The sequence below is a fragment of the Saccopteryx bilineata genome, chromosome 1 (assembly GCF_036850765.1).
Source record: "Saccopteryx bilineata isolate mSacBil1 chromosome 1, mSacBil1_pri_phased_curated, whole genome shotgun sequence".
NCBI lineage: Eukaryota > Metazoa > Chordata > Mammalia > Chiroptera > Emballonuridae > Saccopteryx > Saccopteryx bilineata.
Genome location: NC_089490.1, coordinates 88,846,124 through 88,865,811, shown reverse-complemented (window position 1 = coordinate 88,865,811; position 19,688 = coordinate 88,846,124). Strand labels below are relative to the sequence as shown.

General features: G+C 46.6%; 1 protein-coding gene across 1 annotated transcript in view; it reads right to left on the bottom strand.

Moving 5' to 3' along the window:
* The window catches only part of CSNK1E (casein kinase 1 epsilon), a 38,726-nt gene extending 34,866 nt beyond the window's left edge, over positions 1-3,860 (bottom strand). The window contains exon 1 of the mRNA XM_066258214.1: positions 3,779-3,860. The gene's annotated coding sequence lies outside the window, so the exon portion shown is untranslated. The remainder of the gene's footprint in view (positions 1-3,778) is intronic.
* Between the last annotated feature and the right edge of the window lie 15,828 nt (positions 3,861-19,688).

Here is a 19,688-nt window from a genome sequence, read left to right as displayed (position 1 = left end):
ATTTAAGTCACAACTCAAAAGTCACCTCCTCATAGAGACCTTCCCTGACAGTCTTAACTGGACCCTCTTCCCCTCTGTCCCCTGCTACTGGATAGCCCTGCCCTATTTTCTTTATGGCACTTATTATAGGCTGAAAACATGAACTTGTTTATTGTTAATGCCTTTGAACATAAGCTCCAAGAGAAAGAAACTCTTCTATAAGTGCTCCTGTGGGTGTCCAATTGGTAATGGGTACCTCACAATACTTGTGCAATTAATCAATTCTGCCTTGGGTGTGTGGCCATGGGGGTGGAGGCAGGGTCTGACACTTTCCCTCCCTCAGTGACAAGCCTGTGGCTCCTTCCCACCCCACTGCTTGGTCTCACAGTGAGCTCTCAGCCTTCCCCCTCCACTGGGGCAGACCCACTCTCAGCATTCCCTATGCTGCTGGTCTTCTTAGGGGAAATCAACTCCCAGAGGAAGTAGGAACACCTGTCACGTGTCCCACAGGCCTAGAGAGCATCAAAAATACTCCAGCATCACCAAAGGGCCACATCACCCTGCCTTCAACAACCTCCCCTCCCCACTGCTTTCTTCCTTCAACTTAGTCTGTCACCTTACTGCCCCTCTGGGCTCACCTGACCCCTCTGTTGGGCACAACCTCCCTGTCTACACCACTGCCAACTCTCTCCAAAACTTGCTCCTTCCTTCCTGTGGGAATCCAAGGACTGCCATTCCCAGGACACAAGCACTCATTAGCTGGGCCATGGGAATTAAGGTGATTGTCATGGCTAATGATCCCAATTCCCACAGCAACACTTCTCAACTCAGCATAGTTGGTGCAATTCATCACCTTCTTGCCATATCACATGTCTGTCCACAAACATTTCCTGATGCCAGCTCCTTTTAGGGCCTGAGAGATGTACCCTGGACCCTGCTTGCCAGGAGGTGATGATCCCCCTGGGGAGGCTAGGTGTGCAGACACCCACACACAAAGACGGACTAACAATGGTAAAGAGAACGTGCTAGACAGTGAGTGCCACGGACAGATCCACATAACCCCTGCCCTCCCCTGGGACATTCTGTGAGATGCATGACGGGGGTCTTCTTAACCTTACACGAAGCACTACACAAATAGAGCATCCAGACAAGTCTCTGGACCCTTTTCTATCCAGGCTGCCCCCCAAGCCACTACAGAGAAACTTGAGAGTTACCCCTGGGCAGTGTCGGAGGAGGTAGGGCTTAAAGCTGGGCAGATTTGGAGGGTGGAAGGCTAGGAGCAACAGCCTGAGTGAACACGTTATGCTACGAACTGCAGACATTTAGAGGGAAGGGGCCACTCTGGGGAGACCAGTCAAATGGCACCCTGTGGAGGAGAAGGCTGAAGAGGAAGGTAGAGGCAGGCAGGGTCTCCAATCCCAAGCACCTGACTATGGGACTGATACACTGGATTTGCTCAGAACACCTTCCAGTTTTTCCCTTCCATGTAGAAGGGAAGAGGGAGTGAATTAGCACACTAGCAAACTAGTGTGCCAGGCGCCACAACAGTCACTGACTACTGGATCTCGTTAATTCTACAACAGTCCTATGAGCCGGAGATCACCCACCTGTTTTACAGGTAAAGAGTGAGTTTAAGAGAATCTGACTTAATGTTAATGAAGGCTCTGAAGGATTCTAATTTACCCTTCCAGACCCACCCTGAAGCCTCACCCTGCCTTGGGCACTGAGCCCCAATCTACCTTTGTCTTCCTCAGTGTGTGCCAACAGGGACCTGCTCATATATCCGAGGCTCCCACTTAGTGTGTCCTCTTGACCTTTAGGACACCATGAGTCTGCCCATTCACTCTGGAAGCATCCAGAGGATTCTGGTGACCACTAACAGAGTGTCTCCAAAGCAGATGCCTGTACCCAGGAAGTTCACTAAGTGATTCACTGGGAGTGGGGGGAAAAAAATCAGAATTTGTATTCTTATTTAGTTTTTAATCTTAGCCTTCCAAATATTCCATTTTTTATTATTTTTTATTTTATTTTTTATTTTTCCGAAGCTGGAAACGGGGAGGCAGTCAGACAGACTCCCGCATACGCCCAACTGGGATCCACCCGGCATGCCCACCTGGGGGCGATGCTCTGCCCATCTTGGGGCATCGCTCTGCTGCGATCACAGCCATTCTAGCGCCTGAGGCAGAGGCCACAGAGCCATCCTCAGTGCCTGGGCAAACTTTGCTCCAGTGGAGCCTTGGCTGCGGGAGGGGAAGAGAGAGACAGAAGAAGAAGGAGAGGGGGAGGGGTGGAGAAGCAGATGGGCGCATCTCCTGTGTGCCCTGGCTGGGAATCGAACCTGGGACTCCTGCATGCCAGGCCGACGCTCTACTACTGAGCCAACTGGCCAGGGCCCAAATATTCCATTTTGATGTATGTTTTATAATATACACATTAGCATGGCAAACCATACATACCTGAGTAATAACAAATAGATATACACTGTAATACAAAATGGGTGTTCTGAAATAGTTTTACAGACATGGTGTGCCATTGAAGTCTGCATTAGCATTGGAGGACCCCTGTGATGAGCTTTCACTTGAGAAGCAGTGATGATAGAGACCCTGCTTCAACAAGCTGGGTTCAAACTCTTAATCAGCTACTTCAGAGCTGTGTGGCTAGGCGAGTTTGTAGAACCTTCCCAAACCTCAGTTTCCTCATTTCAGAAATGGGGGTGTTAGTAACACCCATTAAAAGAGATACATAAAGCCTATAGCCCTGAACCTGGCTCCTGAACATAGATGCAACTGTCACTAATTCAGCGATAGGGGACAGAGGCGGCCTTGCCCGAGTGGAATACGTCTGCCTGCTGTAGGAGACCCAGAACAGGTCATTAGAAAGCAACATGACCAGGGAGAAGACAGACATTACAAACATGTGGACCCTTTTTCTGCCAGAATCCTAGGGGTTAGGGGAGGACATTCTATAGAAATAAAAAAAAAAGAAAGAAAGAAAAGAAAAAAAAAGAAATAGCTCAGTTAATCCTCACAATACCCCAGGGGGAAGTAACTTTATGTGGCCATTTCCCAGATGTGATAAACAACACTTAGAGAGAGCAAAGGCCTTTCCCAAGGTCCCACTGTTGGCGTCGGCAGTTGCGACTGTGTGACCCAGAGCCCAAGTTTTTTCTATTACACCTCCCTGTCTTCACCCCCAAATCCTTCCTCCAAGTGTTCAGAGTGGTGCCCAACTATGGCCCATCCCCCAAATGTAACATTATGCAGCCATTAAAAATAATGACTACACATACACAAATGACTAAGAACAACATGAGAAAATTCTTATGACATAGTATCAAATTGGAAATACAGTATGATAAAAGTACACTAAAATAATTGTGCACAGAAAAGACCAAAAGGAAATACACCAAAACACCCACAGTGGTTTGTGTGTGCGTTAGTACCACGATGATCTCTCTCCTACTTTTTTCCATTTGCCAAATAGTCAAGCAGTGAATATAACTTCTACAACGAAGAAAAGACATATAAAAAAAATACATTTCTGGATGAAATAGTTGGAAAGCTGCTGTTTCCTTCCTCTTCCACTTCAAATCCCTTCCAAGCCTATGCTTTTAGGACAACGTGACTATAACCATGAGACGAGGTATGAGTTTGGGGAGCAACCAGTACCTCTACAGATCCACCGCAGCTCCTTCTCTTTGCTCAGCCTGCTCTGACCAGGCTCTCTCTCTGCGTCGAGTGAGGACCCTCACCCTAGACCCTCCTCCTAGGTCCCAGACAGGGCCCCTGAGGATGCTTACCTGACACTCGCGGTCGGCCTCCGATGCGAGACGCGCACACCTGTCCTTCCAGGTGAGGACTCTGCCCGACGCTGCGCACCGGGAGGGGGAAGCCTGCCGAGGGGGCGGTGCAGTGACGCCACCATTCCAGACCCGCCCCCGGTTCTAGGCCACGCCCGAGCTTCCTGGCCCGCGGGGCTTCGTGATTCTCGTGCTTGCGGAGTGAGGTGGTGGGGTCAATTCCCCCCCCACGCATGCCCCACGTTACCAGGCCCTCAGCCATCAGTGGTGCCTACCAAAGGGAACTCCAAGGGCAGCCCTTGGGGGCGGGCAAGCTGAACCGGGAAGTCCTACTCTTCCAGAGCCAGGGCCCCTTTGAGAAGCCGCGGAACAGCGGGGACTCCTACCACCCACCTAGCCCACCTCCCCACCTCCACCCCACCCCTCCTGCTAAGAAAACCCGGGTGGGGGTGAAGGGGTCAGTGAGTGTCCAGGAGGTGGGATTCCAGCCCTTTGGGGGTCGGGGAAATTTACCCTGGCGTCTGACACCTACGGTCAGGAACCCGTTTCCATCTTTGGAGGGCCGGAGATTGTTTATATTTAGCAAAGTTCTGTATTGAAAAAGCCAGCCTGCTAGAGATGGCAAAAATAAAGGGCACCTCTTCATTGAGAAGGCAATTAATTTCCACCTAGCCAAGGGCTTTAAAAATGTGCTTGCCACTGGACCCCGGAATTCCATTTTTGGAAGTCTGCCCCAAGGAAGTAATTCAGAAGACATGTTCATTGAGGAGTTCTTTATAATAGTGAAAATTGAAACTAGTCTGAAAGGCCAACGCCCAGTGGGAGGGAAGGGGAGGGGTTGGGGAGGGGTGTGGAGGGTGGGGTAGGGGTGGCGAACAGCACAAACAATGGAATATTACGCAACTTTTTAAAAGTTATGTTTACAAACAGCTTATAATATGAGGAAATGTGTTAAAATATTAAAAGAAGAAAAGCAGGATATAAATGTGTGGTGACAGCAGGATTACAGTTGTATTTAAAAGCAAAAGAATTTTTTTGAAATTTTTATTGAATTTATTGGGGTGTTTGATCAATAAAACCATATAGATCTTAAGTTTACAGATCTATAATACATCATCCATATAATGTATTGTGTGGAAGTCAAGTCTTTGGTCACCATTTATCATCCCTAAAACACAATTTTTTTGCATAGTAAAGAGCCTGGAAAGAAAATTTCACTGTGGTTATTTCTGGGTGGGTGGCACTATGAGGCTTTTTATCCTTCTCTTTTCCCCTCATTCTTAGCTAATGGGCTTGTATCACTTTTATAAAGCTCCCTTTAACTGAGCACTTACTATAATCTAGGGTTAGCCCCTTTCACGTAATCCTTACAATAGACCTGAGGAATGAGTTATTATTTTCCTCCTGTTACAGGTCAGGAAGCCAAGGTCTGAGAGGTTGATCCTCAAGGTCACACAGGTAGAACGGGTCAGAGACAGTCTCTCTGTTTCAAGGCCAAGAGAGGCTCTTAGGCAGCCTCCTTACTAGCCACCAGGCTAAAAGGGCCACAGATATCAGTTAGGCTGAAGGGAGCTGGGGAGAGGGTTTGGGCTTCAAGAGGAGGGGCAGTGTGAGGCAGAACCACAGTCTTAGCTGCCGTCCTCCATGAGGGAGGCCTCCCTCCTGCTCCAGAGGTTTTGAGGCTAGCTTGGCCTTGGTGAGAGCCAGGGAGGATAGAGCTTCCCAGAGACCAAGCTCCAAAGTTGGGAGGTCAGCTAGTTCAATCTCATCAGTTAATTTTATAGCCTTAATACAGTTTTCTGATTATAAAAGCAATATGTATTTATTGTAGAAAATTGGAGAGGTCAATAAAATATAAAGAAGAAATAAAAGTTAATCTCTTTATTGCTTTATATTTTATTATGGAAATATAAAATAATACTGAAAACTAAAGAAAATATATTATATGAACCCATATACCCATCCCTAATTTTCAACATGCATCAGTTCTTTCCATTCTTGTTTTATCCATCACTCCACATACATTTCTAAAAAAGAAATTCCAGAGACCATATCATTTCATCTATAAATACCTATAATTAGCTCTAATAGCTAAGGGCTTTGTTAACAAACAAACGAAATGCACACACACAATGCCATTTTTACACATAGCAAAAGTAATACCATCTCTTCCATTAAATCATTTAATATGTGGTCCATGTGCAAGTTTCCCTGATTTATCTCCAAAATGTCTTTTTATAGTTGGTTTGTTTAAACCAGTATCCATAGAAAACCTACATATTATATCTGGTTGATACATCTTCTTTTAATTAAAAAAATTATTTATTGCCTCTAGAGAAAGAGGAAGGGGGAGAGAGAGAGAGATCAATCTGTTCCTCTATGTGCCTTGACTGTAGAATGAACCACAGCACGTGCATATTGTGACGATGTCCTAACCAACTGAGCTATCTGGCCAGGGCAGGTTGATGTATCTTTTAAATTTCTCTCTCTTTCATTGAGATATAATTCACATACCACAAAATTCACCAACTTAAAGTGTACAATTTGGTGACTTTTAGTAGATTCATAAGGTTTTACAACTATTACCAGAATTTAATTCCCTAACAGTTTTATCACCCCAAAAAGAATCCCCATACTGTCTAGCAGTCACTCCCCATTTCTGCCCTCCCTCAGCCCCTGGTGACCACTAAACTACATTTGTCTTTTGCCTATTCTAGATATTTCATATAAATGGAGTCATAAAATATGTGCCCGCTTTTGTCTGGCTTCACTTAGCATAATGCTTTCTTTTTTTTCTTTTTTTTGTATTTTTCTGAAGTTGGGAACGGGGAGGCAGTCACACAGACTCCTGCATGCACCCGACCAGGATCCACCTGGCATGCCCACCAGGGAGCGATGCTCTGATCATCTGCCCAGATTGATCTCTCTCTCTCTCCCCCTTCCTCTTTCTCTAGAGGCAATAAATAATTTTTTTAATTAAAAGAAGATGTATCAACCAGATATAATATGTAGGTTTTCTATGGATACTGGTTTAAACAAACCAACTATAAAAAGACATTTTGGAGATAAATGGCGTGGCTCTGTTGCAACCAGAGACATTCTAGCGCCTGAGGCAGAAGCCATAGAGCCATCCTCAGTGCCCAGGCCAACTTTGCTCCAATGGAGCCTTGGCTGTGGGAGGGGAAGAGAGAGACAAAGAGGAAGGAGAGGGGGAGGGGTGGAGAAGCAGATGGGCGCTTCTTCTATGTGCCCTGGCCAGGAATCAAACCCAGGACTCCTGTATACCAGGCCGACGCTCTAACACTGAGCCAACCGGCCAGGGTGCATAATGCTTTCAAGATTCAGCCATGTGGCAGCATGTGGCAGTACTTCATTCCATTTCATGACTGAGTAATATTCCAGACTGGGTTCCCCACAGTTTCGAGTTGGTTAACTGCATCCCCTGTTGTGTATTTTTTCTTTTTAAGTGAGAGGAGGAAAGACAGAGAGAAAGACTTTCATACTCACCCCAACCGGGATCCACCCTGCAAACCCCCTACAGGGGATGCTCTGCCCATCTTGGGCAATTGCTCGGCAACCAAGCTATTTTTAGCACCTGAGGTGGAGGTTCCACGGAGCCATTCTCCACACACAGGCCAATTCATTAGAACCAATCGAGCTATGGCTGCTGGAGGGGAATAGATGGAGAGAGGGGGTTGGGGGAGAAACAGATAGTAGCTTCTCCTGTGTGCCCTGACCAAGAATTAAACCTGGGACATCCACACTCCAGGCCAATGCTATACAGTGAGCCAACCGGCCAGAACCTCTGTTATGTCTTTAACATGCTTCACTATCCTCCATATTTTCTATAAACTGTCAATTAGATGCAGATTCTAGAAGCTGGAGGCTTGATTTGGATTCAGTTATTTTATCAAGACTATTTCATAAATGATGTATTCTTCCTAGTGCATCAGGAGCCACAGTGTTGGGTTGTTCCACCTTTTTTCCCTTTTTTTTAAAATATTTTATTTATTGATTTTTAGAGAGAAGGGAGAGAGAGAGAGAGAGAAAGGGGAGGAGCAGGAAGCATCTACTCCCATATGTGCCTTGACCAGGCAAGCCCAGGGTTTCGAACCGGCAACCTCAGTGTTCCAGGTCGACGCTTTATCCCACTGCGCCACCACAGGTCAGGCGGGTTGTTCCACCTTTGAGTGATGTTACGGTTATCAGTGGCTTTAGATACAGTATTACCCTTATCCTTCTGTTTTATGCTCCCCATCAACTTTTTGCCCAGTGGTTTTAGCATCCATTGATGATCATGGACCCAGTCTATTTCACGCTTTGGTTTATAGAGAAGGAAACTGAGGCTAGAAAAAGAGGTGTGATTTGCCCAATGTCACAAGGTCAGTATTAATTAATTGTTATCACATATTAGGTCCTTGCTGTATGCCTGGCTCTATGCTAAGTGCTATACATAAACTGAATCATTTAATCTTCTCAACACTCTTTGTGGTTGGCTTTGTATTTTGATCTTCCTTTTCAAATGAGGAAACTAAAACCCAAAATGGTGAAGGGACCTGCCTTTATGAGTCATTTGGTAATTCATGCCAAGAGATTCTGGAGGACAGAGAAATGGGAAAACACGGCTCTTGCTCTGGTAAAAATAGACATAGATGAGGTGAACAGAACCATAAGAGAGAAGGAGATAGGAATCACAGAAGTCTTCCCAGAGGAAGAATTTCTGGAACTTGGCCTTTAAGTGTGTGTATGAATTTGCCATGGGGAGTAAAGGCAGAAGAATGAGCCCACTATATGAATAAGGCCTGAGGTGTAATTTGAGCTGTAGCCAAAGACTCCATTCCTCACCATGGACATACCCTCACAAATATCTGCCCTGGGGAAGGAGGAAGAGAGAGAGGGCGTGGCTTGGCTCATCACATGCAGAGACTATGCAAACATTATTACACAGTGAGGAGTACAAAGGGCACTAGACTAGGAGTCAGAAGATAAGAGTTCAGTGGGCTGTCAGAGGCCTGGAGGCTGTACCCAGGTATGGCTCCTGCTTTCAAAGCCCTAAAAAAAACTGATGGGGAAAGACCTAGAGGACATTAGCTCCTACCACCAATCTAGGTCCTCAGCTCCAACTCTAAGATGCTGACTGAAGGAATTCCCCCTCAGATACTTGGACCATTGGGTGAAAAGAACCTCCAGCAAACTCCAGTTCAACCTGCCCATTATAATTTATATGTACTTGTTTCGATGTGCATAGAATATCTCGGAATAAAAACATTTGTAAATCATGCCTTATTTAATATGTAAAGAACACCTAGAAACCAATAAGAAAAATAACAATAGAATATAAAAATGACTAAGAATATGAACAGACTGTTCACAGAAAAGGAAACACAAAGGTCTTTGAAACTCAGGTAAAGGTGGTAGATTCAGTCAAATTTTTAAAAATGCGAATTGAAATGAAACTGAGATTTCACTCCTATCAGGACAGAAAGACACAAAATATTGGTAACACACAGATGGCAAGACTCTGGGGAAACAGACACCATCGCCCATGGGGGAGTAAATGAGTACAACTCCTAAGGAGGGCAATGACAATACCAATCTAAACAACAACTGCAGCCCTGGCCCGGTAGCTCAGTTGGTTAGAGTGTCGTCCCAACATGCCAAGGTTGCGAGTTTGATTCCCAGTCGGGGCACATACAAGAATCAACCAATGGCCTGACTAGGTGGTGGTGCAGTGGATAGAGCGTCAGACTGGGATGTGGAGGACCCAGGTTCGAGACCCCGAGGTCGCCAGCTTGAGTGCGGCCTCATCTGGTTTGAGCAAAAGCCCACCAGCTTGAACCCAAGGTCGCTGGCTCAAGCAAGGGGTTACTTGGTCTGCTGAAGGCCCGTAGTCCAGGCATGTATGAGAAGGCAATCAATGAACAATTAAGGTGTTGCAATGAAAAACTGATGATTGATGCTTCTCATCTCTCTCTGTTCCTGTCTGTCTGTCCCTATCTATCCCTCTCTGACTCTCTCGCTGTCTCTGTAAAAAAAAAAAAAAAAAAAGAATCAACCAATGAATGCATAAATAAGTGGAACAACAAATCAATGTTTCTCTCCACCCCCTCTGAAAGTTCATTTTAAACAAACAAATAAATAAATAACAACTGCACATTTCCTTTGCCCTTAGAATTCCAGGTCCAGATATTTACCTTTCAGGAGGTAAAGGAACTAAGGAAAGGGTTATTCACAGCAGTGTGTGTATGTGTGTGTTGGATACAACTTATGTCCATTAATAAGGGGAGATGAACTACCATAGAACAGGGGTCCCCAAACTTTTTACATAGGGGGCCAGTTCACTGTCCCTCAAACTATTGGAGGGCCGGACTATAAAAAAAACTATGAGCAAATCCCTATGCACACTGCACATATCTTATTTTAAAGTAAAAAAAAAAACAAAATGGGAACAAATACAATATTTAAAATAAAGAACAAGTAAATTTGGCCTGACATGTGGTGGCGCAGTGGATCAAGTGTCGACCTGGAAATGCTGAGGTCGCCGGTTCGAAACCCTGGGCTTGCCTGGTCAAGGCACATATGGGAGTTGATGCTTCCAGCTCCTCCCCCCTTCTCTCTCTCTGTTTCTCTCTCTCTTCCTCTCTCTCTCCTCTCTAAAAATGAATAAATAAAAATTTTTAAAAAAAGAACAAGTAAATTTAAATCAACAAACTGACCAGTATTTCAGCCTGACCTGTGGTGGCGCAGTGGATAAAGCGTCGACCTGGAAATGCTGAGGTCGCTGGTTTGAAACCCTGGGCTTGCCTGGTTAAGGCACATATGGGAGTTGATGCTTCCAGCTCCTCCCCCTTGTCTCTCTCTCCTCTCTCTCTCTGTCTCTCTCTCTCTCCTCTCTAAAATGAATAAATAAATAAAAAAAATAGAGACTGACAAACTGACCAGTATTTCAGTGGGAACTAGGCTCTTCTCACTGACCACCAATGAAAGAGGTGCCCCTTCCGGAAGTGTGGCAGGGGCTGGATAAATGGCCTCAGGGGGCGGCATGCGGCCCGCCAGCCGTAGTTTGAGGACCCCTGCCGTAGAACTTCCATCCAATGGGCCACAGTGAAGCCATATAAATGAATAAGGAAGCTCCTTCTGTACAAATGAGGAAAGATCTACACAAAGCGTTGTGTTGTTCAGTGGAAAACAACAAGGTTCAGGGAAGAGTACATATTTTGTGGCTATTTATGTTAAAAGGCATGGAGAAGAAAGAACAAGCATCCACCTTTCTCTATGTCCATTCTATGAGTATCTCTGGCCAGCAGTATAATGTGGTCTTCTCCAGGGAGACTTTTACTCTACCCCCTCTGGTAACTTTTGAATTCTGATCCATGTGAGAATATGTCCATTCCAAAAATTACGTTAAAGTAAAAGTCTAAGGGTCCATATTACAGAGTTGCAGGTTCCTCTCCTAAAGGCCCAGGATAAAGGAGGGTGGGGAGGATGTGGCCTGTAGGAGGGCGCCCTCCTTGGTTTCCTGATTCAGTCATCACAGCTGCATTCCCATTTTTCAGAGGTGGATACTGAGACTCAGAGGTGGTAATGACACACACCAAGTACACAAGGTCAGGGTGTAGTGGGTAGCCAACCACTAGTTCACATTCGTGGCTCATGGCCCTTCCACTGGCCCTGTCACCGCTCAATGCCACCCCCAGCTGGCCAGCAAGTGTGGCAGCTTTCTCATTTAACTGGTCCTGGCCATTCTTCATCCAGGACTTGCTGGTAATTTGACCCAAGTGAACTATTGTTTGCCTGGATTACACTTTATTAAAAAAAAGAAAAAGAGGCCCTGGCCGGTTGGCTCAGTGGTAGAGCATTGGCTTGGCGTGCGGAAGTCCCGGGTTCGATTCCCGGCCAGGGCACACAGAAGAAGCGCCCATCTGCTTCTCCACCCCTCCCCCTCTCCTTCCTCTCTGTCTCTCTCTTCCCCTCCCGCAGCCGAGGCTTCATTGGAGCAAAAGATGGCCCAGGCACTGTGGATGGCTCCTTGGCCTCTGCCCCAGGCGCTAGAGTGGCTCTGGTCGCAACAGAGCTATGCCCCGGATGGGCAGAGTATCACTCCCGGTGGGCATGCCGGGTGGATCCCAGTCAGGCGCATGCGGGAGTCTGTCTGACTGCCTCCCCATTTCCAGCTTCAGAAAAACTTAAAAAATAAATAAATAAATAAATAAAAATAAAAAGAAAGCCTAGGCCAATTGAATGAGCAGTCGCAGGACTAGCATGAACCCGAGCTCGATTTATCAGGGACTTGACTCAACTGGCCCAATCATTGGATTATTTGAGTGTTTACTTTAAATTTAGCAGGCAGTGCGACTCCCTGGCTTTTTAAATAGGCCTCAATTTGGAAATTCAATCAAGTGGTTCCTTGACTGTTGGTCAAGTAAGTTTGTAAATATGATATGTTGGGCAGATAAAATATATTATGCTCACTTGTTAAAGATAGCGCTGCCCACGTGAAAGCTGTCGCCCAGGTGATATTAATGTGTGTTGGGGGCAGGCTGTGGGCAGGCAGAATCCTTGTAGCCTGGGGCTTGGTTTTGGAATTATGCCTTTCCTACCTTTTTTTTAAGATTTTAAAAAAATTTTATTTATTCATTTTAGAGAGGAGAGAGAGAGAGGGAGAGAGAGAGACAGAGAAAGAGAGGAGAGAGAGACAGGGGGGAGGAGCTGGAAGCATCAACTCCCATATGTGCCTTGACCAGGCAAGCCCAGGGTTTCGAACCGGCGACCTCAGCATTTCCAGGTCGACGCTTTATCCACTGCGCCACCACAGGTCAGGCGTTTTTTTTTTAAGATTTTATTTATTCATTATAGAGAGGGGAGAGAGAGAGAGAAGGGGGAAGAGCAAGAAGCATCAACTCCCATATGTGCCTTGACCAGGCAAGCCCAGGGTTTTGAACTGGCGACCTCAGCGTTTCCAGGTCGACACTTTATCCACTGCGCCACCACAGGTCAGGCCTTTCCTACCCTTTTTGACGTGGGTGGTACAATCCCATCATGCCCCAGATAAGTGACTGTATAGAGACTTCCCTATTTTGTATATTGGATTAAAGGTTGTCGCCCTGGCCAGTTGGCTCAGCGGTAGAGCTTTGGCCTGGCGTGCGGGGGACCTGGGTTCGATTCCTGGCCAGGGCACATAGGAGAAGCGCCCATTTGCTTCTCCACCCCCCCTCCTCCTTCCTCTCTGTCTCTCTCTTCCCCTCCCGCAGCCGAGGCTCCATTGGAGCAAAGATGGCCCGGGCACTGGGGATGGCTCCTTGGCCTCTGCCCCAGGCGCTGGAGTGGCTCTGGTCTCAGCAGAGCGACGCCCCGGAGGGGCAGAGCATCGCCCCCTGGTGGGCAGAGTGTAGCCCCTGGTGGGCGTGCTGGGTGGATCCCGGTCGGGCGCATGCGGGAGTCTGTCTGACTGTCTCTCCCTGTTTCCAGCTTCAGAAAAATACAAATAAATAAATAAATAAAAATAAAATAAAATAAAGGTTGTGAAGCTACACTATAAAATGGGGGCAGAACCGGAGCTTGCACTCTTGGTTCCTGAGATTAGCAGAGAGGAGAGAGGAGAGAGCAGAGAGCAGAGAAAGGCCACGTGGAGAAGGCCAGGAGAAGCAGCCAAGATGGCAGAGTGTTGAGTGAGAAGCCAGTTTGGGCAGAGTTTGTGCAGGGAGAAGGAAGGAAATGGGGAATAGAGGTGAATAAGTCTGGTGAGCTAAAAACCTTTGATTCTAGGAAACTCAGATAAGTCAGTAGCTTTGTGAGCACTGAATGAGTGGGTTTTGGAGCCCAGTGTGTGTTTTTACTTGCCCGCCAGGTGCAGGCTAGGATTAAAGAAGATGGCCCACCAGTTTTTGGCTCCTTTGTTTCTTTACCGACTGTCCGAATCAAATGCGAACCTGCATGGGCCAGGCTGCTGTGATGGTGGCCACGACCACTGGCTTTACATGATATATATGTTTGTTCCTTATAGTTTGCATTGGATGTGGGGGACAGGCTGTAAGCAGGTTGGGTCATTATAGCCTAACGCTTAGTTTTAAGACTAAACTTTTCCCCACACCCTTGACTGATTGCATAATGGGAGGTTGTGCACTCTCATTATGCCTCAGATAAGTGACTTTGTATCAGAGACTTCCTTGTTTGTATATTGGATTAAAGGTTTTGATTTTGATACTATAAAGTGGGGCAGACCAGGAGCTTGCTCTCTCTCGGTTCCTGCTATCACCATTGCAGGGGCCTCCCTGATCCCTTTCCCTTCATGGGAAAAGCAGGTTTTCTGCTTTTCCTTTGTCTTCTCTTATGGCTTGCCTGTCTTGGTGAGACACCAATAAACAGAATGGCCCACCATCCTCCAACTCCACCATTTCTTTACCGTCTGCCCGAATCCAATGGGAACCTGCATGTGAATGGCCATGATGGCAGCTCCTGGCCTTACAATGACTAAATCCACAGGATGGTTTTCTGATTGAATTGTGGCAGTTTCTCTCAAGACTGGAATTTCCCCTTCTCTGAAGCTTTTTGAGATCTTTCCAGATAGTTCTGTGGGAGACAATGACTTTTGCCACTTCCCCTGGGTCCCCCTCCAGAACTCCCACCCCCCCTCCATAGCAGTCACTCCTGCTTCCTGGTTTACACTGAGTGGTGGTGAAGGGTTTCCACGACTGTTTCCCCAACAGGCTCCCAGCTGTCTGGGGACAGACAGAAACTGTAGATTCACCTGGGTGCCCGTGCCTGGCACAGGTCTTGGCCCAGAGCAGGGGCTCAGGCCAGGGCAGGATGAACTCAATTAAACTGACCGCAGTTCTAATTCCAAAGCCATAGGACACAAGCCTCCCTCCCTTTGCTGGGACATTCTTTGATAAGTTGCCAAGGAACTGTAAAACTTAGTATTAGCAACGCCACTTTTTTTTTTTTTTTTAGCAATACCATTTTATTTTTATTTATTTATTTATTTTTGTATTTTTCGGAAGCTGGAAATGGGGAGGCAGTCAGACAGACTCCTGCATGCGCCCGACCGGGATCCACCCGGCACGCCCACCAGGGGGCGATGCCCTGCCCATCTGGGGCTTCGCTCTGCTGCAACCAGAGCCATTCTAGTGCCTGAGGCAGAGGCCACAGAGCCATCCTCAGTGCCCGGGCTCCAATGGAGCCCTGGCTGTGGGAGGGGAAGAGAGAGACAGAGAGGAAGGAGAGGGGGAAGGGTGGAGAAGCAGATGGGTGCTTCTGTGTACCCTGGCCGGGAATCGAACCCAGGACTCCTGCACGCCAGGCCAACGCTCTACCACTGAGCCAACTGGCCAGGGCCAGCAACACCATTTTAAAGAGGAAAAGTCAGGCCTCTTACCCCCTCCTTTCTGTGGAGAAAGGAAAGAGAAGAATGCAGGAGCTTCCTGGCTTGCAAGGGCAACTGGGTCAGCTAAATCACAATTTAACTGCAGAGCAAAGAAGACAGAACTTATCTGAGAATCCCTTCACTTCTCTTTTCTTTCAATTGTAGTTTTTATTCCCTAGGAACAAAGATATGTGGGGAAGAAACTCCAAAAGGAAACAGGAACATAAATGATAATATACTAGGGTGACGTGGCTCAGGAGTCAGATGAACATCCACAGTGGACGTGGTCATGCCCTAGTTTCTTAGGTCAGTATCTGCCCCCGCCCCAAATGCCCATTAAAGGTGGGGCTGGGGGCAGTGAGGTGGAAAGCTTCCACTACTCCACACAAAAGCGGTAAATGTACCTGTCTATTCTGAGATGTCTCCCAGGAGGACTTCTCTTTTCTTAAAAGCCTTTAGAAAAGAATGTTTATGTACCTTAATCAAGAATTCCTACACTCGGACTCACCCCAAGGTCATGAGAGTAATGTATACCTCTATAGACAAAGGGATTGTGAGCCCCTCCTTACCCACCCCAACTGGTATGTGATTTGGTCTATATAATCAGCCACAGAATTGTAGGGACTTTCTACATGATTTGAGATTGTGCCCTGTGTAGCTAGCTGGCTAATTAATAAACTCCTCAAAAATTCATTTGGACTTGGTGTCTCTATGTAACCCATGGATTTAAGTACATTACTTTACAACATTTGGGGGCTCATCCGGGATACCGGTGTTCCACGTCGCCAGGTAGAGACACCTGGACCATCTGGCCTCTCCAGAAGGTCACCTGGCCCCACTGGATCTCTAGGAGGGGTGCCCCTGAGATATTCCAGGGCTCCAGTTTTCCTGTGGGTCTTGGACAAATTCTCGGAAGACACCCCTGGTCCCTAAAATTTGATGATTCGGCAGAGAAATCGAGGAATGTAAATTCTGACCTCCAGAATCCCTTCACTTACTTACTGACCTCCGGAATCTCTTCATTTACTCACCTCTGGAGGTAAGTAAGGCAAATATTTTGCTTTACTGAATTCTAACTCTCTTTCTGTCTGTACTGAATTCTAGCTTTTCTGTTTGTGACTAGTCAATTTGAAACTATTGCAGCTGAGGGTCAGACACAATCAAACTCATGCAATAGGCTCTCCATGGGCCAAGACGTTGGTGGAGAGTTAGGTCCTGCCTCGGGCTTCCAGGACACATCTGTTTGTGCTCTCAGGGAAGACAGTTAGTGGGGACTAAGTTAATCAGTCCTGCCTCGGACTTTCAGGGACAACTTTGTGCTGTCTGTCCATGTCAAGATCTCATTCCTTGCCTTTATTGTTTCTGTCTGAAAACCCCTGAGTGATTGGTGTGTGAGTGGGGATCTCTGATGCCTGCATCTGAGTTTCCAGTTTGTGGCTCCATGGTGAATGCCTACGGAGTTCGAGTGGGCTCCAATCTGTGGTTCAGTGGAGATCCTCATATGGCTTAGGGTGGTATCAGACACTCTCTGATCCCAGTCGGGGCTTTATACTGACCCACCAATGCTAAGAGGTGCCTAAGCTCTCGCGAAGGATGCAGTTAGGAAAGCACCTGAGAGGCTCCTCATGGGGCAACCCCTTCCTTTGTTCATTAAACTGTGTTGAAAAGTCAAGTGTAAATGTAAATGGTAAATTGTTCTGAAGTTTCTCTTTGTTCATCAGAGAAATCTCTCGTGACATTTTCTGGTTTGAGCCACCTTCCTCAGACTTGCTAGATCTCTTTGCGTGGATCCAAGACCTCTAGTTTCAAGGTTCTCTGTCTGATTTTTGCTTTCTTTTTTTTTTTCTTCTTTTTTTTACAGAGACAGAGAGAGAGGGGGATAGACAGAAACAGACAGACAGGAACGGAGAGAGATGAGAAGCATCAATCATTAATTTTTTATTGCGCATTGCGACACCTTAGTTGTTCATTGATTGCTTTCTCATATGTGCCTTGACCACGGGCCTTCAGCAGACCGAGTAACTCCTTGCTTGAGCCAGTGATCTTGGGTTCAAGCTGGTGAGCTTTTGCTCAAACCAGATGAGCCTGTGCTCAAGCTGGCAACCTCGGGGTCTCGAACCTGGGTCTTCGGCATCCCAGTCCGATGCTCCATCCACTGCGCTACCGCCTGGTCAGGCGGAAATTGCTTTTTCTGTTAGTTCCTATCTCTCCTCTTGTGTGAGGCACTTAGCCTTAAAGAGGCGATTTCAATGGAAAATTTCTGGCTTAAAAACCAGAGGGCAGCCTGACCTGTGGTGGCGCAGTGGATAAAGCGTCAACCTGGAAATGCTGAGGTCGCCGGTTCGAAACCTGGGCTTGCCTGGTCAAGGCACATATGGGAGTTGATGCTTCCAGCTCCTCCCCCACCTTCTCTCTCTGTCTCTCTCTCCTCTCTGTCTCTCTCTCTCCCTTTCTCTCTCCTCTCTAAAATGAATAAATAAAATTAAAAAAAAAAAAAAGTTTAAAAAACCAGAGGGCAAAAGTGAAGGGAAATTCGTAAACTCCATATGGTTTAGTGGCCATCTGCCGGAAGCTGAGAGAAACCTTTTTCATCTCCGGGTCCAACCTAGTCAGGGGTTTATACTGACTGGCCTATACTAAGGAGAGTGAATATCCCAAGGTGGATTCAACAGATGGTTGTCACTACTAAAAGGCAACTCTGAGAAAACTGTTCTAAAGCCCACAAATTATAAAAATAGCAAAATTCATAGAAATATTATATTGCTTAAAGCTAAAAACTAAAGACCTAAGAGAGTGCTTGTTGGCCAAATAAGTTTGTAAATATGATGTATAGGTTTGCTCACTTATAGTTTGCATTGGGTGTGGGAGACAGGCTGTAAGCAGGCACGGTTTTTATACCCTAAGGCTTAGTTTTAAGACTAAGACTTTCCCACCCTAAGTGACTTTGTTTTATTTATTTATTTTTTTTCTTTACAGGGACAGAGAGAGAGAGTCAGAGAGAGGGATAGATAGGGACAAACAGACAGGAACGGAGAGAGATGAGAAGCATCAATCATCAGTTTTTCGTTGTGGCTCCTTAGTTCATTGATTGCTCTCATATGTGCCTTGACCACAGGCCTTCAGCAGACTGAGTAATCCCTTGCTTGAGCCAGCGACCTTGGGTCTAAGCTGGTGAGCATTTCTTTTTTTTTTTTTTTGCTCAAGTCAGATGAGTCTGCGCTCAAGCTGACAACCTCGGGGTCTCGAACCTGGATCCTCAACATCCCAGTCCAACGCTCTACCACTGTGCCACCGCCTGGTCAGGCCCCACCCTAAGTGACTTTGTATCAGAGACTTCCTTGTTTGTATATTGAATTAAAGGTTTTGATTTCTACACTATAAAATGGGGCAGACCGGGAGCTAGCTCTCTCTCCGTTCCTGAGATTAGCATTAGAGGAGATAGCAGAGAAAGAAGAGCAGAGAAAGGCCACATGGAGAAGAGGAGAAGCAGCCAAGATGGCGGAGTGCTGAAGGAGAAGAGAGTTTGTGCAAAGAGGAGATTGGGAACAGAGGTGAATAAGGCTGGTGAGGTTAGAAACCTTTGATTCTATGTAAAGCCAGAAGCCACGGCCACTATCAAAGCAGCCTTCTGGCCCATGCAGGTTCGCATTGGATTCGGACAGTCGGTAAAGAAACAGTGGAGCCAAAAACTGATGGGCCATAGTCTTTAATTCTAGCTTGCACCCGGCGGGCAAGTAAAAATACACACTGGGCTCCAAAACCCAATCACATTCAGTGCTCACAAAGCCACTGACTTATCTGAGTTTCCTAGAATTAAAGGTTTCTAGCTCACCAGACTTATTCACCTCTGTTCCCCATCTCCTTCCTTATCCCAAATACAAACTCTACACAAACTGGCATCTCACTCAGCACTCCACCATCTTGGCTGCTTCTCCTGGCCTCCTCCACGTGGCCTTTCTCTGCTCTCCTCTGCTCTCTCTTCTAATGATAATCTCAGGAACCAAGAGAACAAGCTCCCGCTCCGTCCCCATTTTATAGTGTAGAAATCCAAACTCTTGCCTGACCTGTGGTGGCGCAGTGGATAAAGCGTCGACCTGGAAATGCTAAGGTCGCCGGTTCGAAACCCTGGGCTTGCCTGGTCAAGGCACATACGGGAGTTGATGCTTCCAGCTCCTCCCCCCGTCTCTGTCTCTCTCTCCCTCTCTCTCTCCTCTCTAAAATGAATAAATAAAATAAATAAAAATTAAAATACAACACAACTTTATAAAAAAAAAAAAAAAAAAAAAGAAATCCAAACTCTTAATCCAATATACAAAATAGGGAAGTCTCTAATACAAAGTCACTTCTCTGAGGCATGATTGGATTGTACCACCCCACATCAAAAAGGGTAGGAAGGCCCTGGCCGGTTGGCTCAGCGGTAGAGCGTCGGCCTAGCATGCGGAGGACCCGGGTTCGATTCCCGGCCAGGGCACATAGGAGAAGCGCCCATTTGCTTCTCCACCCCTCCACCGCGCTTTCCTCTCTGTCTCTCTCTTCCCCTCCCGCAGC